General features: G+C 47.8%; 1 pseudogene; it reads left to right on the top strand.

Moving 5' to 3' along the window:
* Positions 1-13,654, top strand: part of LOC140395237 (procathepsin L-like) — a 184,091-nt pseudogene extending 170,437 nt beyond the window's left edge.
* The last annotated feature ends 9,487 nt before the right edge of the window (positions 13,655-23,141 follow it).

Raw genomic sequence — 23,141 nt, 5'->3', positions numbered from 1 at the left:
TCTAGGAAGTCCTCCTCCGGGACCTCATTCCCAACCCGGCTAGCAGCTCCTGGACCCATCTTGCTCAGCAATCACGTGCGGGCGCACAAGTCGGACCATTGGTCGAGATGGTCCACCTCCTTCATGCTAACCCTCAATATGCCTATGTGGCGTACCCCGACGGCCAACAGGATACCGTCTACAGGACCTGGCGCCCGCTGGATCCCCACCCACACCTCCACCATCGACCCCACCCTCCCTCCCACCGGCGCACCCCACAGCCACCCCCTTCCCAGGTGGATCGGTCCTCCCACCGGTCCCATCTAGGGGTGATGAAGCTGCCGAAGAAGCCGAAGCCACGCTCCCGGAGCCACGGATGCCCGAGCCGGCGCCTGCATCACCACCGAAGCTACGACGTTCGCAGAGGACGACCAGGGCCCCCGATCGACTAATTACTTCATTCAGACTGGAAATAATTACTGTAAATAGTTGCGACATGTAACGAGGCAAAACACTGTGCTAATGTATACTGGGTACCACCATAACCTCAACCTCTACCACTGTATAACGCGCGACCACCAACCCCGCCGGTCTCTTTTTTTTTACAGGGGGTGAATGTGGTAGTCGGTATTAGGGGTATTACAGTACCCTGAATAATGCTGTAAGACATTTGGTGTGGGAGGTACCTGAGACTGCTATTTCATTGGTGAAGCCTGCCTGCTGGTTCCGCCCAGTAAGGCGGAGTATAAGAGCCTGTGTCTCCCCAGCAGCTGCCTTCTGTACCTGCGCTGCTGGGGGAAACATCTAGCACAATAAAGTCTTCAATTTTCTCCAATCTCTCTTCAGGAGTTATTGATCGAGCATCACGGAGTTGAGCAGTTTCGTTCCCGAGGTTAAAATTCTGTAATATTTAGTTCTGGGCACTGAAAGGATCTTTTACAAGTGTCACTGTTTCCCGTTGAAATGGAGTCAGTCTGAGGATATTGCAAGAGCTGCTCATTCTAACACACTCAGGTCTGTTTCATACACTGGGAGCTGTCTGACACTCGAGACCTTGAACACCTGGGCCGAATTTTCCTTTTTTTCGAAAGTCCTGGAAGCGTGTCTCATGCTGTCACGCGGGTTGGTGGGGCCTGAAAAAACAGAGGAATCTTGTACGCATACACAGGCATGCCCTCATCACAGGGGCACAGACAGATGGTAAACCCTCCCCATGGAGCTCCCCAGACGAACCCCCCACCGGGCACTTCCTCCTGGCACCTTGGTACTGCCCCCTGCCACTGACACCCTGTCACTGCCCCCCCCCACCCCCCACCAGCTCAATCTGAGCTAACCCCACCAGTGCGATAGTGTGGGACCCTCCCCTTAACTTTAAAAAAAAATGACGCGGTGAAAGCCAATGAAGCTGCTCTAACTGCCGCATTGGTCAGAAGGTAACCGAGGGAGACACTAACCAGAATCTTCCCACCAATAGACAAGGAGATTCTTCAATAACTACCACATTGATAATTGTCCCATTTTCATTTAAACCTGGAAACGATGGACGTGTCTTCAATGTCTGAAACACAACATCGTTTTTAATATCCAGGGGCTGGTTTAGCACAGGGCTAAAGAGTTGGCTTTTAAGGCAGGCCAGCAGCATGGTTCAATTCCCGTACCAGCCTCCCCGAACAGGCGCCGGAATGTGGCGACTAGGGGCTTTTCACAGTAACTTCATTTGAAGCCAACTTGTGACAATAAGTGATTCTCATTTTTTTTTCTTCATTTTTTCAATATCCAGGGGGCTGTTAAAGATCCTGTAAAGATATCACCGAAACTTTGAAAAACATCACACTGTATAAATGAAGTTTAACTTTACACATTGTCTTCAACACTTAGGATGGAAACTGCGCCTTTTCGAATAATAAGTTTGTTGCCAAAATCAGGCACTACATACGTGTCAGTAAAAGACGAAGGCGTTTAGCACGTACAGTAAGGAGGATCGGACCTGTAGCTGTTGCGATTGATGCAAGTAGGAGAGGTTTCCACAACTATAGAAACGGTAAGACACAGAAGCTGTGGATGATCTGCATCAATTAACCAATTCAATATAAAATATTAAAAATCACACATCCACACACGCTTCCTGTCATCTATTTATATTGTTAATTATCTCTAAATATTTAGAATGGAAATGACCGACGCCTCCTCCCCCTCACCCCCCCTCCATACTCTCCAGTGCTGTCAAACACCATGGGTTAAAATTGGATCAGGCTGGTAAACGAGTGCGGGAATCCTGATGGACAATTTATCTGCACCCATTCGCAGTGATACAGGCAGCTCAGAAACTTGGTGCTGCTGCTAATTTAACTGATAGTGATGAGTAGCTCAGTGCTGACATTCTGCTGAGGGTCTGCAACCCTCAGCAGGGGCCCAGGTTTATGTGAGATTAGCACCATTTAAAGTGAGTTTGTATGACTTAAATCCAACCTGCAGCTCTGAAAGGAGCAGGTGCTGGAACTCAGGCAGAGACTCTGAGCACAAAGAGAAGTGGAAATGGTGCAACAGGCCAGGCAACAGCCCCTAGGTTCTCTGATACAGCACTGGAGGCCTTGGTGCGGGAGGTGGACAGGAGAAGAGAGGTCCCCTTCCTTAAGGGGACCAGAAGACCCTCCAGACGGACATTGAGAAGGCAGTGGGAGCAGGCAGTGTCACAGTCAATGCCAGCAATCTAGTTCCGAGGACCTGGAGGCAGAGGCACAAAATGTTCAGTGACCCCACACGAGTGGTCAAGGTGAGTGAATTTGTTACATGCTGTATACATACAAAAGCACCACTAGCCTCACACACTGCCCCACTCACCACACCCACTTCACTCACCTCCTAAAAACATCCAACACAATCATAGCTCACATGTCTCCACCCCACCCGCACACAGTTAACACCAATGCAAACATCACAACCACATCTCACAGCTTGCACACACTGCCAGGTATTCAACCATGAAAGCCACGTCAACCAAACAGATTGCAACAAACTCAGTGACACACCTCCCTCTGTCTTGCAGGACAAGGTAGCCCAGCACCAAACTGGCATAGACTAGGATGGCAGTATGGAGGATTCGATACTGGAAATCATTGGTGCAGCCACGACTGAGGTTGTGGCCAGTGGTGGGGGTGAAACAATAGAGGATGATGGCTTCTTCCTCCCAAATCCACCTCCTCACATCCCATTTCCCCTCATCCCACAACCTCTGGTGGTTTACAAGCTGCTGATGGTGCAATTGTGAACCTCTTCCTTTCCTCCCCTTCCTTCACCCTTACCCTACCCCTAAAATTCAGCCAAGGCAGTGGAAAAGGACAGTGTGGGTGCCAGCTCACCTGGGATTTCAGACCAGTTCTGCTGCAGAGAGCATAGACTCACAGAATCATAGAATCCCTACAATGAAGAAGGAGATCATTTGGCCATTCAAGTCTGCTCAACCCACCGAAAGAACACCCTATCTAGGCCCACACCGCTGCCCTATCCCCGTAACCCCACCAAACCTTTTGGACACTAAGGGACAATTTAGCATGGCCAATCTACCGACCCTGCACATCTTAGAATTGTGGAAGGAGACCGGAGTACTCGAATGAAACCCACGCAGACATAGGAGAACGTGCAAACTTCACACAGACAGTCGTCCAAAGTCAGAATGAGCAGTGCTAACCACTGTGCCACCATGCCAGGAAATAAAGACGAAAAGGTTGAGTGTGCATCAGAATACTTAGTGCATTGTCAGACCTGTTCTGTTGTCAGTGTGAATTGACATGGGTGTGGTCCAACTCCATCCTGGGACACGGTTCTGCACAAAACATGGTGCCCAACCTTTCCAGCATGGAATTGCTGACCAACCCCATGAGAACCCCTGTGTGCCTGACCATGATACAGGCTCTGATCGCTGGTGATTGCTGAATAGTCAGAGGCCAATGCACATTGGAGGGTATTTTATGCAGGTGACAGGGGTCTTGGCTGTCTGCTGCAGAGCTGGTGAGCCACCCACGTTGTTCCCTTTGAGGAAGGTCTGCCGAATAATGGACCTGTTAGGCCACTGGTGGGCGCTACGCAGGATCAGGATACCAAGGTCTGGAAGGCCCTCAGACCAACAGCTGCCAGCCAGTCAGAAGCCGACAGCTGTTTTTTGGATATCAGTATCTTGGAGGAGGCAGTGGCTGTCATGGTAATGGAACCCACTGGAGACCCAGAATTTCAGAGCGACTCATGAAAATCACAGGAAAGGGTTCACAGGAAGCTCGAATGCTGAGGGTACAGTGGCTGGGTGCAGAATGAAAGTACCATGATCGCTGTCAGGGTAACGGACGTTCACCAGCATGATGTGCTCAGCATATCGCACACCACTCATAACACTGAAAGCACAGACACTTTGGAGGCCAACTTTGAGGCTGACAACTCTAATAATAATAATAATCGCTTATTGTCACAAGTAGGCTTCAATGAAGTAACGGTGAAAAGCCCCTAGTCACCACATTCCGGCGCCTGTTCGGAGAGACCGGTGCGGCAATTGAACCCACGCTGCTGGCCTTGTTCTGTATTACAAGCCAGCTGTTTAGCCCACTGTGCTAAACCAGCCCCTCTATCCCAGAGTTCACGTATCCCACAACTTTTCCATAGGGGTCAGCACACCCCAGCCCAATTGGAACAATATTCAGTGTGATCCTTTTTCAATTCCAGGGTGTAATGGAGCTCGCAGAAATCAATATTGATCAAACAGGTCACAAAATAATTCATAAATAAATAAATGCTGGAGGAGTCATCCACCTTCAGGTACAGGAGATGGGGTTAACAAGGCATGGAGTGGCATCTGTGGCATTTTGAGGCCACAGGCTGCAGGGTTGCTGGGAGAGGTGAGTGCATATTTAAAAGAGACTTCAGTTCCTGGAGCAGGCCGCAGGCTGCAGGGTTGCTGGGAGAGGTGAGTGCATATTTAAAAGAGACTTCAGTTCCTGGAGCAGGCCACAGGCTGCAGGGTTGCTGGGAGAGGTGAGTGCATATTTAAAAGAGACTTCAGTTCCTGGAGCAGGCCACAGGCTGCAGGGTTGCTGGGAGAGGTGAGTGCATATTTAAAAGAGACTTCAGTTCCTGGAGCAGGCCACAGGCTGCAGGGTTGCTGGGAGAGGTGAGTGCATATTTAAAAGTGCTTAGTTTACAGGTCGAGTGGCAGTTGGAGACTTCAGTTCCTGGAGCGGGCCTATTGGCTCACTGGAAATCAGGCAGGGTACAAAAGGTGTGGCAGGAGTGCCTTTAGACATGGAGTGCTGATTGGAACAGAGTGCATCTGAGTTTAGGTGAGTGACTGAGTTCGGGTGAGTGGCGAGAGAGGGCTGTGTTTTTGTTGGTGTTCGGGTTTATCCTTGAGGTTCTATAAAACATTTTTTAAAATTATTTAAATTAATTAACTAGTTGAATATGGCTGGACAGGTGATGTGCTGTTGCTGTATGATGATGGAACTGGTGGATCCCATTGAGACCGTCAGTGACCACATCTGCAGCAAGTGTTGGCTGCTCGAGGAACTTCAGCTCAGAATTGATGAGCTGGAGACCGAGCTGCACACACTGTGGCATATCAGGGAGGGGGAAAATTACCTGGACGCTTTGTTTCAGGAGGCAGTCACACCCGGTAGAATAAGTACTGTTAATTCGGTCAGTAGTCAGGGACAGAGTGGTGTGACTGCAAGGGAGGCAGGTGGGGGATCCTGAGTTTAGGAGTTGAGGAGCCTCAGCCCTTGACCTTGTCCAACAGGTATGAGGTACTTGCTCCCTGTGTGGATGAGGAAGAGGGCTGTAGGGAGGATGTGTTGACTGACCACTGCACCGTGGTACAGGAAGCCATTCAAGAGGGGGGAGCAAAAAGACAAGTGGTAGTTGTAGGGGATTCTATAATTAGGAGTATTGATGGCATCCTTTGTAAGCCAGATCGTGAGTCCCGCATGGTATGTTGCCTGCCCGGTGCCAGGGTGAGGGACATCTCTGATCGGCTTGAAAGGATTTTGGAGAGGGAGGGGGAGGATCCAGTTGTTGTGGTCCACGTTGGGACTAACAACATAGGTAAGACTAGGAAAGAGGACCTGTTTGGGGATTATCAAACACTAGGGACTAAATTAAAGAAAAGGTCCTCCAGGGTTATAATTTCTGGATTACTACCCGAGCCACGTGCCAATTGGCATAGGGTTGAGAAAATTAGGGAAGTTAACACGTGGCTAAAGGAGTGGTGCGGGAAAGAGGGATTCCATTTCATGGGGCATTGGCATCAGTACTGGGGCAGGAGGGACCTGTACTGTTGGGACGGTCGTCACCTGAACCATTCTGGGACCAGTGTTCTAGCGAATAGGATAAATAGGTTGGTCACAAGGACTTTAAACTAGCAAGTTGGGGGGAAGGAGAGGGTAAAGCTATGGACAGGATAATGGTTAATGGAGAGCAAGGCAGCAGGTTACGTGACAGGTTATTATGTAGAGATATGGGTTCAAAGACAAGGAAAATTAGGAGAAAGGGTAAGAGGAAAAATAATTTGCGAAAAGTTACTGATCAAGGTGTTAGGATTCATAACAAAGACATAAAAAACAGCATAAGTGTACTTTACCTGAATGCTCGTAGTATACGGAATAAGGTGACTGAGTTGATGGCGCAAATCATCGTGAATGACTGATTTAGTCTGAAACATGGTTAAAAGATGGTCACGACTGGGAGTTAAATATCCAAGGGTATCAGACTATACGAAAGGATAGAATGGACGGTAAGGGCGGTGGTGTAGCTTTGTTGTTTAAGGATGGCATCCGGGCAATAGTAAGGGATAATATTGGTGCTATGGAGGACAAGGTTGAATCAATTTGGGTGGAAATCAGGAATAGTAAGGTGAAAAGGTCACTGATAGGAGTAGTCTATAGGCCACCAAATAATAACAGGATGGTAGGGCAGGCAATAAGCAAAGAAATAACGGATGCATGTAGAAATGGTACAGCGGTTATCTTGGGAGATTTTAATCTGCATGTCGATTGGTTTAACCATGTTGGTAAAGGCAGCCTTGAGGAGGGGTTTGTAGAATGTGTCCGGGATAATTTCCTGGAACAGTATGTAATGGAACCTACAAGGGAACAAGCGGTCCTAGATCTGGTCCTGTGTAATGAGGCAGGATTGATTAATGATCTCATAGTTCGGGATCCTCTTGGAAGGAGCGACCACAATATGGTGGAATTTAAAATACAGTTGGAGGATGACAAGGTAAAATCAAACACTAGTGTTTTGTGCTTAAACAAAGGCGATTACAATGGGATGAGAGAAGAACTAACTAAGGTAGACTGGGAGCAAAGACTTCATGATGAAGCCGTTGAGGAACAGTGGAGAACCTTCCGAGCAATCTTTCACAGTGTTCAGAAAAGGTTCATACCGACAAAAAAGAAAGACGGTAGAAAGGGGAAAAATCGACCGTGGATATCTAAGGAGGTGAGGGAGAGTATCAAATTGAAGGAAAAAACATACAAAGTGGCAAAAATTAGTGGGAGACTAGAGGACTGGGAAGTCTTTAGGGGACAACAGAAAGCTACTAAAAAAGCTATAAAGAAGAGTAAGGTAGACCATGAAAGTAAACTTGCTCAGAACGTAAAAGCAGATAGTAAAAGCTTCTGCAAATATATAAGACAAAAAAGAGTGGCTAAGGTAAATATTGGTCCTTTGGAAGATGAGAAGGGAGATTTAATAATAGGAGACGGGGAAATGGCTGAGGAGCTGAACAGGTTTTTTGGGTCAGTCTTCACAATGGAAGACACAAGTAACATGCCGGTGAATGATGGAAATAAAGATATGATAGGTGAGGACCTTGAGATGATTGTAATCACTAAGGAGGCAGTATTGGGTAAGCTAATGGGGCTAAAGGTAGACAAGTCTCCTGGCCCTGATGGGATGCATCCCAGAGTGTTAAAAGAGATGGCTAGGGAAATTGTAAACGCACTAGTGATAATTTATCAAAATTCACTAGACTCTGGGGTGGTCCCAGAGGATTGGAAAGTAGCAAACGTGACACCACTGTTTAAAAAAGGAGGTCGGCAGAAAGCGGGTAATTATAGGCCGGTAAGCTTAACTTCGGTTGTAGGGAAAATGCTGGAATCTATCATTAAGGAGGAAATAGCGGGGCACCTGGAGGGAAATTGTCCCATTGGGCAGACACAGCATGGGTTCATAAAGGGTAGGTCGTGTCTGACTAATTTGGTAGAATTTTTTGAGGACGTTATCAGTGCAGTAGATAACGGGGAGCCAATAGATGTTGTATATCTGGATTTCCAGAAAGCTTTTGACAAGGTGCCACACAAAAGGTTGCTGCATAAACTAAAGATGGATGGCATTGAGGGTAAAGTGGTAGCATGGGTAGAGGGTTGGTTAACTAACAGAAAGCAGAGAGTGGGGATAAATGGGTGTTTCTCTGGTTGGCAACCTGTAACTAGTGGGGTCCCTCAAGGATCAGTGTTGGGCCCGCAGTTGTTCACAATTTACATAGATGATTTGGAGTTGGGGACCAAGTGCAATGTGGCAAAGTTTGCAGACGACACTAAGATGAGTGGTAAAGCAAAAAGTGCAGAGGATACCGGAAGTCTGCAGAAGGATTTGGATAGGTTAGGTGAATGGGCTAGGGTCTGGCAGATGGAATTCAATGTTGTCAAGTGTGAGGCTATCCATTTTGGGAGGAATAACAGCAGAATGGATTATTATTTAAACGGTAAGATGTTAAAACAAGCTGCTGTGCAGAGGGACCTGGGTGTGCTGGTGCACGAGTCGCAAAAAGTTGGTGTGCAGGTGCAACAGGTGGTTAAGAAGGCTAATCGAGTTTTGTCTTTCATTGCTAGAGGGATGGAGTTCAAGACTAGGGAGGTAATGCTGCAATTGTACAAGGTGTTGGTGAGGCCACATCTGGAGTATTGTGTTCAGTTTTGGTCTCCTTACCTGAGAAAGGACATATTGGCACTGGAGGGAGTGCAGAGGAGATTCACTAGGTTGATCCCAGAGTTGAGGGGATTAGATTATGACGAGAGGTTAAGTAGACTGGGACTGTACTCATTGGAGTTTAGAAGGATGCGGGGGGGATCTTATTGAGACATATAAAATTATGAAGGGAATAGATAGGATAGATGCGGGCAGGTTGTTTCCACTGGTCGGGGAAAGCAGAACTAGGGGGCATAGCCTCAAAATAAGGGGAAGTAGATTTAGGACCGAGTTTAGGAGGAACTTCTTCACCCAAAGGGTTGTGAATCTCTGGAATTCCTTGCCCAGTGAAGCAATTGAGGCTCCTTCTTTAAACGTTTTTAAGAAAAAGAAAGATACCTTTCTAAAGAATAAAGGGATTCGGGGATATGGTGTACGGGCCGGAGGGTGGAGCTGAGTGCACAAAGATCAGCCATGATCTCATTGAATGGCGGAGCAGGCTCGAGGGGCCAGATGGCCTACTCCTGTTCCTAGTTCTTATGTTCTTATCTGCATTGGAAGACCTGGGGCAAACAGTCACAGCCATGGGTCAAGACATCCAAGTTTGGGTCACACTGTGCAGTCGATGGCTGAGGTACAGGACAGGGGAGCCCAGTCACAGGCAGCCATGTCCTGGGTCCACAATGATATTGCTCCAGAGCTTGGATCAGGCACAAAGGGCCATGGCTGAGGGCATCGAGAGCATTAGCCAGATGCTGACGAACCTTGGCCAGCCACAGAGGAAAATGGCATAGTAGTAGAGAGACATGGCACAGTCTCAGGGGGACTAGGCACAGCCTCAGAGGGACATGGCACAGTCTCAGGGGGACATGCCTCAATGACTGAGAGATGAGTCCCAGTCTCAGTGTTCCATGGTTGAGGGCATCAAGACCATGGCGCAGATAAAGGTGGGCATCCAGGACAGGCAGTGCCAGGTGATGGTGGAGCCTCCGACGCTCACTCTGGTCTCACCTCCATCCCATGGAGTAGCCCTGGGGCAATCAAACGTCCCGAAGGAGGAGGACGTGCTTCCGAACCTGAAGGTTATATCATCTGATGGCCAGGTGCATAGGGCATCCATCACATTGTGGATGCACCTTTGTGTGGGTGTTTGCGAGATCCCAGACAGCTCCCCGCTCGAGCAGAATGATCCAGAGACATAAACGTTCAAGGCCACCGTCACCTCGATTGCCACCGGGAGCATGTGTCCTCCTCCAAACCCCGGTGGTGTCTGCTGCGCCACCATCTAGCACAGGTGGTGCACAGTCTCACTGGTTAGTCAAACTCTTGGGTGACACAAACAGTCAGCAGCTCCTCGAAGGGCAGGAGGATACAGCATTCACGTGTCTTGATGCAGCGCCTCCTTTGCACCTCCTACTCTGCCTGTTGGACAGCCGGCACTTCAGCCTCACCGGCTGCACCTTGGGACAGGCTCCTCTTGGGCAGAGTCGTCCCTGAATGGGCCCTGTGCATCTGCAGTGGCAGCTGGGGCCAAGTAGATAGCGGGCATTCCTGGCTCTACTCCGAAATTCATTCTATGCAGGTGGTGGTGGGGGGGGGGGGGGGGGGGAGACATGTTAGCAAGATGAGTATTTCCTTATTCTCTTGCCCATTCAAAGCCACCATGTTACATAGTCACCTTGAGTTATACTGCTGCGCCACCCTCAGCATGCCCCCCAACCCCATCCCACACCCACCCCTCACTCAGCCCCCTCAATATGTTGTCATCCGCACTGCACCCCAGTCCCCAGCAGGGAGTGGCACCGGGGAGCATCTATCCTCACCACCCATCCTGTCAACAGGGGTACCGGTACCTATTGTCAGCAATAGACTCTCTGGCCTTTGTCATGTTTCCTCCAGGGGGGACTACTGTGGATTTCCTCACTAGGTGGGCCGTGTTTATCCTCACAACAGAGTGGCACCTGGTTGTGCAGCAGAGAGGGTCACGGTGAGCCGCAATCAGAGGCTCTCTGAACATTTATAGGACACAGTGAGCAGTCAGCAGCGTGAACAGCTAGGGGTCTGTAAATTTCCTGCAGCAATGGCGGTCTGAGCCAGGGCACCCTGGTCCTGAGGGGGACACCCCGAGTCCACTGGCCTGGCACCAAGTCATTCCCCGCTATCCCCTCCCCGCACCCGCACCCAGACAGCCACCACCCCCAGCAAGCCCAACAGTTCTGGAGAGTTTTTGAGTTTTCTTACCTTCTTGCACCCTTTCAACAAACATGGCACCCAGGCCCTGCTTGTAAATATTTGTACCAATTTGTGCCCTGGAGAGGGGCGGAGCATCATGGAGGGGTGGAGCATCACAGAGGGGCGGAGCATCATGGAGGGGCGGAGCCTGATCGCGATTCGCAATTCCAACGTCGTGGAGCTGCAAATTCAGCCCAATAGACACAATGGAGTTGAGAGATTCAGAAAGTAACTCCACAGAAGCACTGTGAGTGATCAGGGCCCAGAGCCCACACCTACATTGAGATGTGTGACAACAAAACTGAATGTGAAATGTGAGAAATGGTAAACATTGACACAAAAAGATGAACAAACTTATTGCAATTGGAAATGTGTAACCCAAGCACGATTTTTAGTAACATTCCAGTCGATACAAATACTGAATTTGGCTTAAATGGGGTTAAAGTTGGACATAGGTTAAATAACAAACAGATCTACTGGTGGAAGGCCAAAGGAGTGATAATGGAAGAAATAAAAAAACTAAAGCTGTGTCCAGAGGATGCAGGAATGGCAGATGTGAGGATATTGGGATTTATAATATGGAAAGTCAAAAAAATTGACAAATAAATGTGACAAAAGGAGCTGGATTTTGTAGAGTGGATTGTATTCCAGAAGATAATAAAACAGAAAATATGATGGAAAGTAAACATCTTTCGGAAGGGAAAAGTAACTATATATTTTACAATGATATATTTAAAATAAAAGTCTATCTACAGGAATCTACACGAATGCAAAGTGCAGCAGGCGTAGAGTAAACCACGGAGTGTTGGTGGTTGGATATGGACGTGAGAGAGGAAGGAACTATTGGCTGGTTAAAAACAGGTATGTACTTTATAAAAACAACAAACAACTGGTCACAGCTGGGGAGTGACAGAGAACTGGATTTACTCAGTCGCCCTGGGACAGGGAGGGAAGCATTCACCAAAATTCCCCCTGCTGATTACTATCCAAAGTCACTGGGGAAGGTGCAGAAAAGATTCACAAGGTTGAAAGTGGAACTGAGGAGAAATTTCTCAGAAAAAGCTGGGCAGGCCAGAGCTCATTTCTTCAGAAAAGAGAAGGTCGAGAGGTGATCTAATCGAGATCTTTAAGATTCTGAAAGGAGGGCGGCATGTGGCGCAGTGGTTAGCACTGGGACTATGGCGCTGAGGACCCGGGTTTGAATCCCGGCTCTGAGTTACTGTCTGTGTGGGGTTTGCACATTCTCCCCGTGTCTGCATGGGTTTCACCCCCACACCTCAAAGATGTGCAGGTTAGGTGGATTGGCCACGCTAAATTGCCCCTCAATTGGAAAAAAATATAGTAATTGGGTACTCTAAATTTATTTAAAAAAAGATTATGACAGGATTTGTTGCGTTCGGAATGGAGAAAATGTTTCCACTTGTGGGGGCGTTTGAAACTAGGGGTGATCAATATAAGATAGTCAATAATATATCCAATCAGAAATTCAGGAGGAACCTCTTCATCCAGAGGATGGTGGAATTGGGGAAAGTGTTCCCATGAGGAGCGGTTGATCTGATTAACACAGATACATTGAAGGGGAGGCTGGATAAGAACATGAGGATGAAAGGACTAAAAGGGAGGATCATGAGGAGAGGGAACACCAGTACAGGGCAGTTAGACTGAATTTCAGGTTTCTGTGCTGCATTCAAAAAGCTAAATAATGGGTGGGATTTTCCGACCGTTCCCACCGGCAGCATCTTCCAGGCCCGCCGTCGGCAACCCCTCGTCCTCGGATTCACCGACAGCAGGGGTGCAATAAACGGGAAACCCCTTTGACAACGACAGGACTGGAAGATCCCACCACTGACCAATGGCAGGCTGCCTCCAAAGCTGGAATACCCATCACTGAGGTGTGGGGGGAGGGGGGATCCCACAACTGCCACCCAATGTGTTTACGTGGAAGTGAAGGATTTATGGCAGAGTTGGATGACAATCTCAATGGAAATAAAGCAGGACACTTTTGAGTTGCTGATAAGACCGAGGGGTAGTGGGTGCTTATTGCTTATGACATTTGTCAATGGTGGGGTTGGTTGGTGGGGGGTGGGGGTTGGTGGGAGGCATCAGGCGTCCACAACCAGCCATCAAAATCTATGAATTTCCAATGTGGAACTCCTCAGTTCTCCAAATCTGTCAATTCAATGGAACAGTGATGTTAATATACCTTTTTTCTTATTTTCCAGTTGGGGTGCAGGCTGGGGTGATCAAGGTTACATCAAAATGATTAAGGATGTGCGAATGGACTGCGGAATTACAAGATATGCATTATATCCAATAGTGTAAGGAACCAGATGTTAAACCAGAGCTTCATGGAACTCCCCCTGAAAGAATGACGGAAATATTTCTGCTGCTGCTTACTCATTCTACGCCATTGCTTTAATTTCCTGCTGCAAGTTTAAAAAGTGGAATAATAACAGCTTTTACACATTTTTATAGCTTCACTTAAAGACCAAACCCATTGTGTATTTAACGTATGTAACCACATCATCCAACTGGTGTAGAAACGATGGGCTACATGTACTGGTGATGTCGAGCAAAATAATAAACATTGCAATCACTTTGAGAATCTTTTTATTCTTGGCACCAGTAGATTTGATGAACAAGTGTGTCGACCTTAAATGAGATTGCTCATGAGGTAGTAAATGCATTGGTGTTAATTTTTCAAACTTCCCTAGATCCTGCAAAGTTTCCATCAGACTGCAAAGTAGCAAATATAACCCCTCTATTCAGGAATGATGTGGAGATGCCAGCGTTGGACTGGGGTGAGCACAGTACGAAGTCTTACAACACCAGGTTAAAGTCCAACAGGTTTGTTTCGATGTCACTAGCTTTCGGAGCGCTGCTCCTTCCTCAGGTGTGATTCCGAAAGCTAGTGACATCGAAACAAACCTGTTGGACTTTAACCTGGCGTTATAAGACTTCGTACTCTATTCAGGAAGGAAGGGAACAGAAAACAAGAAATTCTAGGCCAGTTAGCTTGAGTTCTGTCATGGGGAAGGTGTTAGAGTCAAATGTTAAAGATGATATGGCTGGGTACTTTGAGAAACTTAAGGTAATTTGGAAGAATCAGCATGGTTTTGCGAAAAGGAAATCATATTTAACCAATTTACGAAGAGTTATTTGAAGGAGTAACCTGTGTTGTGGATAAAGGGGAACTGGTGGATGTACTGTACATCGGTTTCCAGGAGGCATTTAATAAGGTGCTGCATCAAAGGTTATTGCAGAAAATAAAAGCTCATGGGTGTAGGAATAACATATCAGCGTGGATTGGCTGGCTGAAGGAAGTAGAAAGTATGCGTAAATGGGTCCTTGTTTGATTAGCAGGCTGTGATGAGTGGAGTTCCGCACTGGTCTGTGCGGGGCCTCAACTTTATACAATTTACATTAATGATGTATAAGATGGGAGCGAGGCATGGTAGCTAAACTTGCAGGTGAAACAAAGAGAGATAGGAAAGTACCTGACAAAGAGGACATAAGTTACGGATGGTCCCACACCGCAGGACCTGGCAGGTATGTCCACGGAGGGGCGCGGGGGGATCCGACCCCGGGGGAGGGGGCGGGGGGCATGGTGGCCTGGCTCGTGATCAGGGCCCACCGACCTGCCGGCGGGCCTGTTCCGTGCGGGCACTTCTTCCTTCTGCGCCGGTCCCTGTAGGGCTCCGCCATGACCGGCGCGGTGAAGAGAACCCCCAGCGCATGCGCCAAAATACACCGGCCGGTCTGCGCATGCACGGAACCACGCCGGTAGTTCGCGCATGCGCAAGATCACGCTGGCCCTTCGGCGCATGCGCGAACTCGCGCCGTCCCTTTGCTGCCGGCTGGAGCGGTGCCAAGCCCTCTGGCATCCACCTTGCCCCCGAAAGTGCGGCGAATTCCTCACTTTCGGGGGCTGTTGATGCCGGAGTGGTTGGCGCCGGTTCTCCCGCCGGCGTGGGGACTTAGTCCCCAGAAGGGAGAATGCCGCTGAAGGAGTCTTCAGACAGATATAGATAGGTTGAGTGAGTAAGAAAGAAATGTGAAGTTGTTCACTTTGGCAGGAAGATTAAAAAAGCAGGGTGTTAATTGGAGAATGACTGCAGAATCCAGAGGTGCAGAGGGATCGAGGTTTTCTAGAGCATGAGTTGCAAAATATTAGTCAGCGGGTACAGCACATAATTAAGAAGGCTAATAGAATGTTATCCTTCATAATGAAAGAAATTGAGCATAAAAGTACGGGTATTGGAGTCATAGAATCACACAGCACGGAAAAGGTCCTTCAGCCAATCGGGTATATGCCGGTCAAAAATAACCACCTAACCATTCTAATCCCATTTTCCAACACTTGGCCCATAGCCTTGTCTGCCCTGGGATCACAAGTGTACATCTAAATATTTGTTAAATATTATGAGGGTCTCTGCCTCCACTATCCTTTCAGGCAGCGAATTCCGAAGTCCCACCACCCTCTGGGTAGAAAGGCTTTTTCTCACATCCCCTCGATACCTCCTGCCCTCACCTTAAATTGATGCCCCTTGGCCCATCCACCAAGGGGAAATGTTTCTTCCTGTCTACTCTATCTATGCCTTTTATAATTTTATTACATCTCAATCATGTCCCCCCTCAGTCTCTTCTGCTCCAAGGAAAACAATCAAAGTCTATCTAATCTCTCTTAATAATTAAATCTCTCCATTCCAGGCAACATCCCGGTAAATCTCCTCTGCGCCCTTTCCAGTGCTATCACGTCCCTCCTGCAATGTGGATTCCAGAACTACACACAATACTCTAACTGTGGGCTAACCAATGTTTCATACAGTTCCAGCATAATCTCCCTGCTCATAAACTCAATGACTCCACTAATAAAGACAAGTATATCATATGAAAGAGAAAATGCTGGAAAATCTCAGCAAGTCTGGTAGCATCTGTAGGGAGAGAAAAGAGCGAACGTTTCGAGTCCGATGACTCTTTGTCAAAGCTAACAGACAGAGAAAGTGGGAAATGTTTATACTGTGGAGTGAGAATGAAAGATGAGTCATAGCCACAGAAACCCAGGGAAACAGGGTGCTAATGGCTACAGACACCAAGGGGAAAGAGTACTAATGGCAGTCCCCAGAGAGGACAAAAGATGTGAAAGGTCAAACAGCAGGGAAACTAACATCAGAGGATGAACTGTAGGTGTGGGGGGAGGGGAATTGGGAAGCAAAGAAGAGAAAGGTGCAGGAAAGGTGGATAAGATTGGGGGGGGGGAAAATTAAATGTAAATTAACAAAGAAAGAAATGGTAAAAGACAGTTAAAATGAAATAAAAACAAATGGGTCAAGGTGGGGCTGATCATCGGAATTTGTTGAATTCGATGTTCAGGCCGGAAGGCTGTATGTAGCGTGCCTAACCGGAAGATGAGATGTTGTTTCTCCAGTTTGCATTGCGTTTCACTGGAACATCGCAGCAGGCCAAGAACAGACATGTGGACATGGGAGCAGGGTCTTTTGTTAAAATGGCAAGCAACAGTATATCATATGCCTTCTTAACCACTGTATCCAATTGCTGTATTACCTTAAGGGACTGGTGTACCTGCACACCAAGTTCCCTCTGATCCCTGATGCTTCCCAGGGTCCTGCTGTTTATTGTGTATTCCCTTGTCTTGTCTGCCCCGCCTAAGTGCAATACCTCACACTTATCCGAGTGAATTCCATTGACATTGAGCAGCCCATCTGACCAGTCTGTCCATATACTCCTGTAATCAACAGGTATATTCTTCACTATTTACCACCCTACCACTTTTGTTTGGGTTGTGCGGGTGTGACCCACGCCAACACAGGAAGAATGTGCAAACCCCACACAGACAGTGATCCGCAAACTTACTGATAAACCCTCCTACATTCATATCTAAATCATTTATATAAACCACAAACAGCACGGCCCCAACACTGATCCCTGTGGGACCCTAATGGACACAGGCTTCCAGTCAGAAAAGCATCCCATAACCATTACCTTCTGCTTCCTGTCACTCAGCCAATTTTGGATCCAATTTGCCAAATTTCCTTGGATCCCATGTCTTCTCTATCAGTCTCCCATGTGGAACCTGATCACAAGCCTTGCAAAAGTCAAGTAGACTGTGTTAAATGCATTTCCCTCATTTACACTCCTGGTCACATCTTCAAAAAATTCAATCACGTTGGTCTGATATGGGTGGCACGGTGGCACAGTGGTTAGCACTGCTGCCTCACAGTACTGAGGACCCAGGTTCGATCCTGGCCCCGGGTCACTGTCTGTGTGGGGTTTGCACATTCTTCCTGTGTTGGCATGGGTCACACCCACACAACGCAAAGATGTGCAGGGTAGGTGGATTGGTCGTGTTAAATTGCCCTTTAATTGGAAAAAAATGAAGTGGGTACTTTAAATTAATTTTTTAAAAGGTTGGTCAGACATGACCTTCCCTTAACATGCTGACTGTTTTTGATTAATCCCTGCCTCTCTGAATGCAGATTAATTCTGTCTCTCAGAATTGCTTCCAATAATTTCCCCACCACTGAGGTTAGACTGACTGTCCTCTAGTTTCCTGGTTTATCCCTTCCTTCCTTCTTGAATAAAGGTACCACATTGACTATCCTCCAGTCCTTCAGCACCTTCTCCTGTGGCCAGAGAGGAATTGAAAATTATTGCCAGTGACCCTGCTATTTCCTCCCTTGTCTCACTCAACATTTACATTTCATCTGGCCCTGGAGATTTGTCTACTTTTAAGCCTGCCAGGCTACTCAGAACCTCGTCTCTGTCTATGTTGACCTCTTTAATTTTATTACAGTCCTTCTCGCTGATTTCTATACCCACACTGTCAATCTGATGAGTTACCACTGACACAAAGTATTCATTTAGAACCCTACATACATTCTCCAGCTCCACACACAAATGACCACTGTGGTCCTTAACGGGCCTACTCTTTCCCTAGCTATTCCTTTGCTCTGAATGGAATCATGCACTCTGTGTTCAGAGTGTTGGCCAAGGTGAGAAATCTGGCATGCAGCTCTCCAGCTGCACAGCTGGGTTTTCGCTCCAGATTCTATGGTGCTCAGCACAACAAATCTGATGGCACGAATTTTGCCTTCACACTGGAGGGGCGGGGCCTGAGAGAGTCAGCAACTCTGGCTCCGCAGAGATTGGGATGACATTTTTAAAAGGGGCTGCAATCTGCACCAAAAAAGACCTCACCCCCACTCCCCCAACAGGTAAGGGGAGGCCTGCCCACCACAACAGGTATTGGGGCAAATCACCCCCCATACATAAGGTGAATTCCCCCAATAAAGCTCTCCAGAGGGTCCTCCCCGATACTGTCCGGGCATGTCCCTTTCCCCTTTGGGGACTATACGTACCCGTGCCTCCCCAATAGGTTCCCCTCAAATCATTCATGTTTTTAAAAATCAGTTGTAAGTCTGCCAAATTATAAAGTTGGGGGGATCATATGGTGGAGAAGTCGCTAATTATATTACAATTTATTGAAATGAGATTCCTGGGGCTGGATTATCCGATTATGAGGCGCTGTCCTCACGCCGGTGTGGGAACGGTGACAATTAACGCCTGAAAATTCGGCGCAAAACAACCATCGATCCTCTGTTTGGCTGGGGGCTAGTGTCCGGGCAGCGAAAAGCACCCGGCTCAAGCTGCTGATACGGCCCGGAGAATTGCTGGGTCCATGGCGGCGAATGCGCGCGGCGGCGGCCTGCAGCGGCATAGCCGTGCAACATGGCACCCGCCGTGCGCAGACCCGGCCTGCACAATAATGCCCCCCTTTGGCCGGCTCATGAGCCATGACCACCCCCAACAGTGCCACCAGCCCATGACAAAGTCCCTCCTGCCTGCAGATCGACCCTCTCTCGACTGTGGCGGGGCTGGACTGAGTCCGCAGCTGCTACACAGAGATGCCGCGGGTGAGACCATGAGAGACCCACGCCGTCGGGAACTCAGCCGGTCGGGGGCAGAGCATCGGGGGTGGGTCTCAGGCAGTGTCCTGAGGCCATCGATATGGCACGCGGCGTACTCACAAAGTACGCCAATTTGGAGGGGGCGGAGAATTGTGAAAACGGCTCCACCCCTGATTTGGTAGGAAATGGGGGTGATTTTCGTCTCACCGATCCTCCGAGAATCCCGTCGTGTTCCTTTTGGTGAGAACCTTGTTGTCAAAAATCTCGCTTTCCAATTCTTGCGAAATTTTGCTCCCATGTTGGTGTTTGCACTCACGGCGCATTCAGCCGCAACATCACCCACACAGTATTCAAAATATTTGCTGTGATTTTCTGCCTCCCTTTTGGGTGGACAGGGGAGCTGGTGGGGGCGAGAAGCCAACAGGAGTCCCCAAACGGCATTCACACCAGTCGGGTTTCTTGTTTAGATTGTCCCTGCCTCCCGCGAATGACATAATGGGAGTCCTGCCAGGAAAGATCAGGAACCCCATTACCACACATTTAAATATGATTGACGCACTCTCTCGCTGCATCGTCCCCCACGTTAAGATTATTCCCCCCACCCCCCCGCCGACATGACGTCATGCTGGAATGGTTTACAACAAGTCTGGACAAAAGGGGAAGTGGCAAGAGTTTTCGAATGGGAACATAAGAACAGGCATTAGCATTTCTGTCCCTGTTCCCCCATTTAATAAGAACACGGCAGATCTGAACGTAATTCCATGGAGCGCCTTTTCCCCATATTATGAATACCTGAAAATAATAAAGATCTATTAATCCCTATTTAAAATTAACAATTGATCTAGCATCTCCCATCATTTGGCATTTGTGGAAAAGTGTTCCAAACCTCTACCATTCTCTGTATTGTTACTGTACCCTGGGCTAGTGCACGGTCAGTTCCAGCCCCACAGGCCCCAGAGTCCCAACACAAGTAAATTAACCAATAATTTGTACAAAGTTTCTGAGATCTTTGCCCTTGGCTGCTCCAATGACATACAGAGACCAGATTTATAAGTGAAACACAACAATTGTTTATTTATAACAAAATAGAGATCAAGGGCTGGATTCTCCATTCTGGAGACAAAGCCCCTACACAGGTTTGAAAATGGTGGCATTTTTACGCCAGGAAAAGTGGCGCTAAACGGCCACTGATTCCCTCTTCCGGGGGGACTAGCAGCCAGGCAGCGTAGAGCTCGCGCTCTAGCTGCCGATACGGCCTGGAGAGTTTCCGGGTCCGTGGCCGTGCTTCGTGGCGGAAGCTGTTTGAGGACCCAGCCCGCAAAATAGTTCCCCCCTTCGGCTGGCTCGCGTTCCCTGGACTGCCCAACCACAGTGCCCCCAGCCACGAATATGACCCCCCTGAATATGATCAGCCCTCCCCTGACTGAGGTGGCGCTTGACTGAGTCCGCATCCACCATGCTGAGTGCCCAAAGGGTGAGACCACATGCGACCCACGCTGTCGGGAATTTGGCCGGTCAGGGACGGAGCATTGTGGGCAGGCCTCAGCTAATGTTCGGAGGCCATTTCATGGGGCAGAACATCGCGAAAGCGGCGCCGCCCCTGATTTCGCTGTCATCGCGGATTCTCCACCCCATCGCCGAAAGCGATTTTGGCATCGGGGTTCGGCGAATCGAGCCCCAAGATGTGCAATAATACTGGAATAACGGCCAGCTAATCTACCGCTCAACTACGCCTCAATCGGTCCACAGCAGATGTTATCTCCCTGGCCCTACAATCAATCCTCGAACACCTCGACAACAAGGACACCTAAGTCAGACTGCTGTTCATGGACCACAGCTCTGCCTTCAACACCATTATCCCGACAAGATTAATAACCAAACTCTGCAATCTTGGACTTGACCCCTCCCTGTGCAGCTGGATCGTTGACTTCATCGCCAACAGACCTCAATCTGTCAGGATAGGTAACAGCACCTCCTCCACAATAGTCCTCAACACTGGGGCCCTGCAAGGATGTGCGCTCAGTCCTCTACTGTACTCCCTATACACACACGACTTTGTGGCAAGATTTAACCCCAATTCGATCTATAAGTTTGCGGATGATATGACAGTGGTGGGTCGTATCTCAAACAACGACCAATAAAATGGAGATAGATCACTTGGTTGCGTGGTGTACAGAAAACAGCCTCTCTCTAAATGTCGGCAAGACCAAGGAACTGATCATCGACTTCGGGAAGCGTAGCACAAAACCCCCCCCCCCCCATTGTAACCAATCACTATTTGTCAATGTACTATTTGTTAATGTACTCTGTGGATTATACTTTTTGTCTACTGTGTGCGTACTGTGTACTTTCCCTTGGCTGCAGAAAAATACTTTTCACTGTACTTTGGTACATGTGACAATAAATCAATTAATCAATCAATAGTCCCCCTTTTACCGTCCCACTCTCTACCCAACTACACACAAGACATTTACACGCAGAGGGAGAGGGAGGGGAAAAATAAATAGGATCAATCCAAAATGGAATATGAGCACCCTTGCTTCAGATATTGAAATTGTTGCAGCAGAAGACTGTCCTTCCAGCCCGCAGAGCGATTGAGAGCCACTAGCTGGATGGGTAACGAGGATCTTCTGGCCAAAACCTTCAGTCTGAACTCCCAAACTGTAGGATTCCTATGGGGAGTCACTTTAATTTATATTTATCTGGGCCTTCACTCAAAAGAACCGCCTCAGGCCTGTGTAATTCCTATTTGCTTCCAACTCCACCAGGATGTATAACAGCTGTTCTGAGATAGAACAGAGTTTCCTGCGCAAGATTTAAAACGCGTTGTTAAGCTACTGATCCTGCCTGCAGCTGGTGCTGGACTGGATTTTCTTTGCAGCTCAATCTGGCTATGCAGAGAGGAAGGGCTTTACTCTGGACCTTCATAAAGAATCCATCAGGTGAGAGAGAGAAATCAGAACTCTGACCATCCAGCTTCTGTTCAAAATGAAACTAAACTAAAAACCACATAAAACTTTCCTATCCTTGGCAGAGCATTCCAGGACAGTCAACACCAATCAGCATAGACTATCCGCTAAGAGCCCTGCAAAATAAACAGTACATTGGCCGACAGTCAAAGGATACAAAAATTATAAAAGCAAGAACAAAGAAAATAAATGGAATTATCAAGGGACGAACAGGGATTAATAGGAGGATCCTTGCAGAATGTAGAAGTGTTTCCTAATTTCACTCCAAAAGGATCTGGCCCTAATTTTTAGACTATCTACGGAATTTTCTGTTTTTTTTCTCAAAGTGTTGGCTCAGATGAGGAAATCAATGTCTAGCTTGGTAGGACTTCCCAGAGTGCTTAAGGAAGTGGCTCTAGAAATAATGGATGTATTGGTGGCCATTTTCCAGGACTCTATCAACTCAGGAACAGTAATTACAGACTGAAGGGTGGCTAATGTAACCCCACTAATTAAAAATGGAGGTAAATAGAAAGCAGGGAATTATAGGCCCGTTATCCTGACGTCAGTATTGGGGCAAATTCTAGAATCCATTATCAAAGATTTTATTGCAGGGAACTTGGAAAACAGGATCAGATAGAGTCAGCATGGATTTATGAAAGAGAATTGATACTTGACAAATCTACTGGAATTCTTCGAGGATAAACTAGTAGAGTTGATGAGGGGAAGCCAGTAGATGTGGTTTATTTGGATTTTCAGAAAGCTTTTGACAAAGTTCCGCATAAGAGATTAGCGTGTGAAATTAAAGTGCATGGGATTAGTGTGTATTGAGATGGATAGAATTCAGGTTGGCAGACAGGAAAGAAAGAATAGGAATTAACAGGTCTTCTCCAAATCGCAGGCAGTGACTAGTGGGGTACCGCAGGAACCATGCTTGGACCCCAGCTATTCACAATATATATTAATTATTTAGATGAGGGAATGAAATGTAACATCTCCAAATTTGCAGATGACACAAAGTTGGGTGGGAGGGTGAACTGTGAGGAGGATGCAGAGATTCTTCAGTGTGATCTGGACAAGTTGAGTAATGAATTGCAGATGCAGT

Source organism: Scyliorhinus torazame, chromosome 18, assembly GCF_047496885.1.
Source record: "Scyliorhinus torazame isolate Kashiwa2021f chromosome 18, sScyTor2.1, whole genome shotgun sequence".
NCBI lineage: Eukaryota > Metazoa > Chordata > Chondrichthyes > Carcharhiniformes > Scyliorhinidae > Scyliorhinus > Scyliorhinus torazame.
The sequence above is the reverse complement of the archived record's forward strand: the minus strand, read 5'-3'. Positions and strand labels throughout refer to the sequence as shown.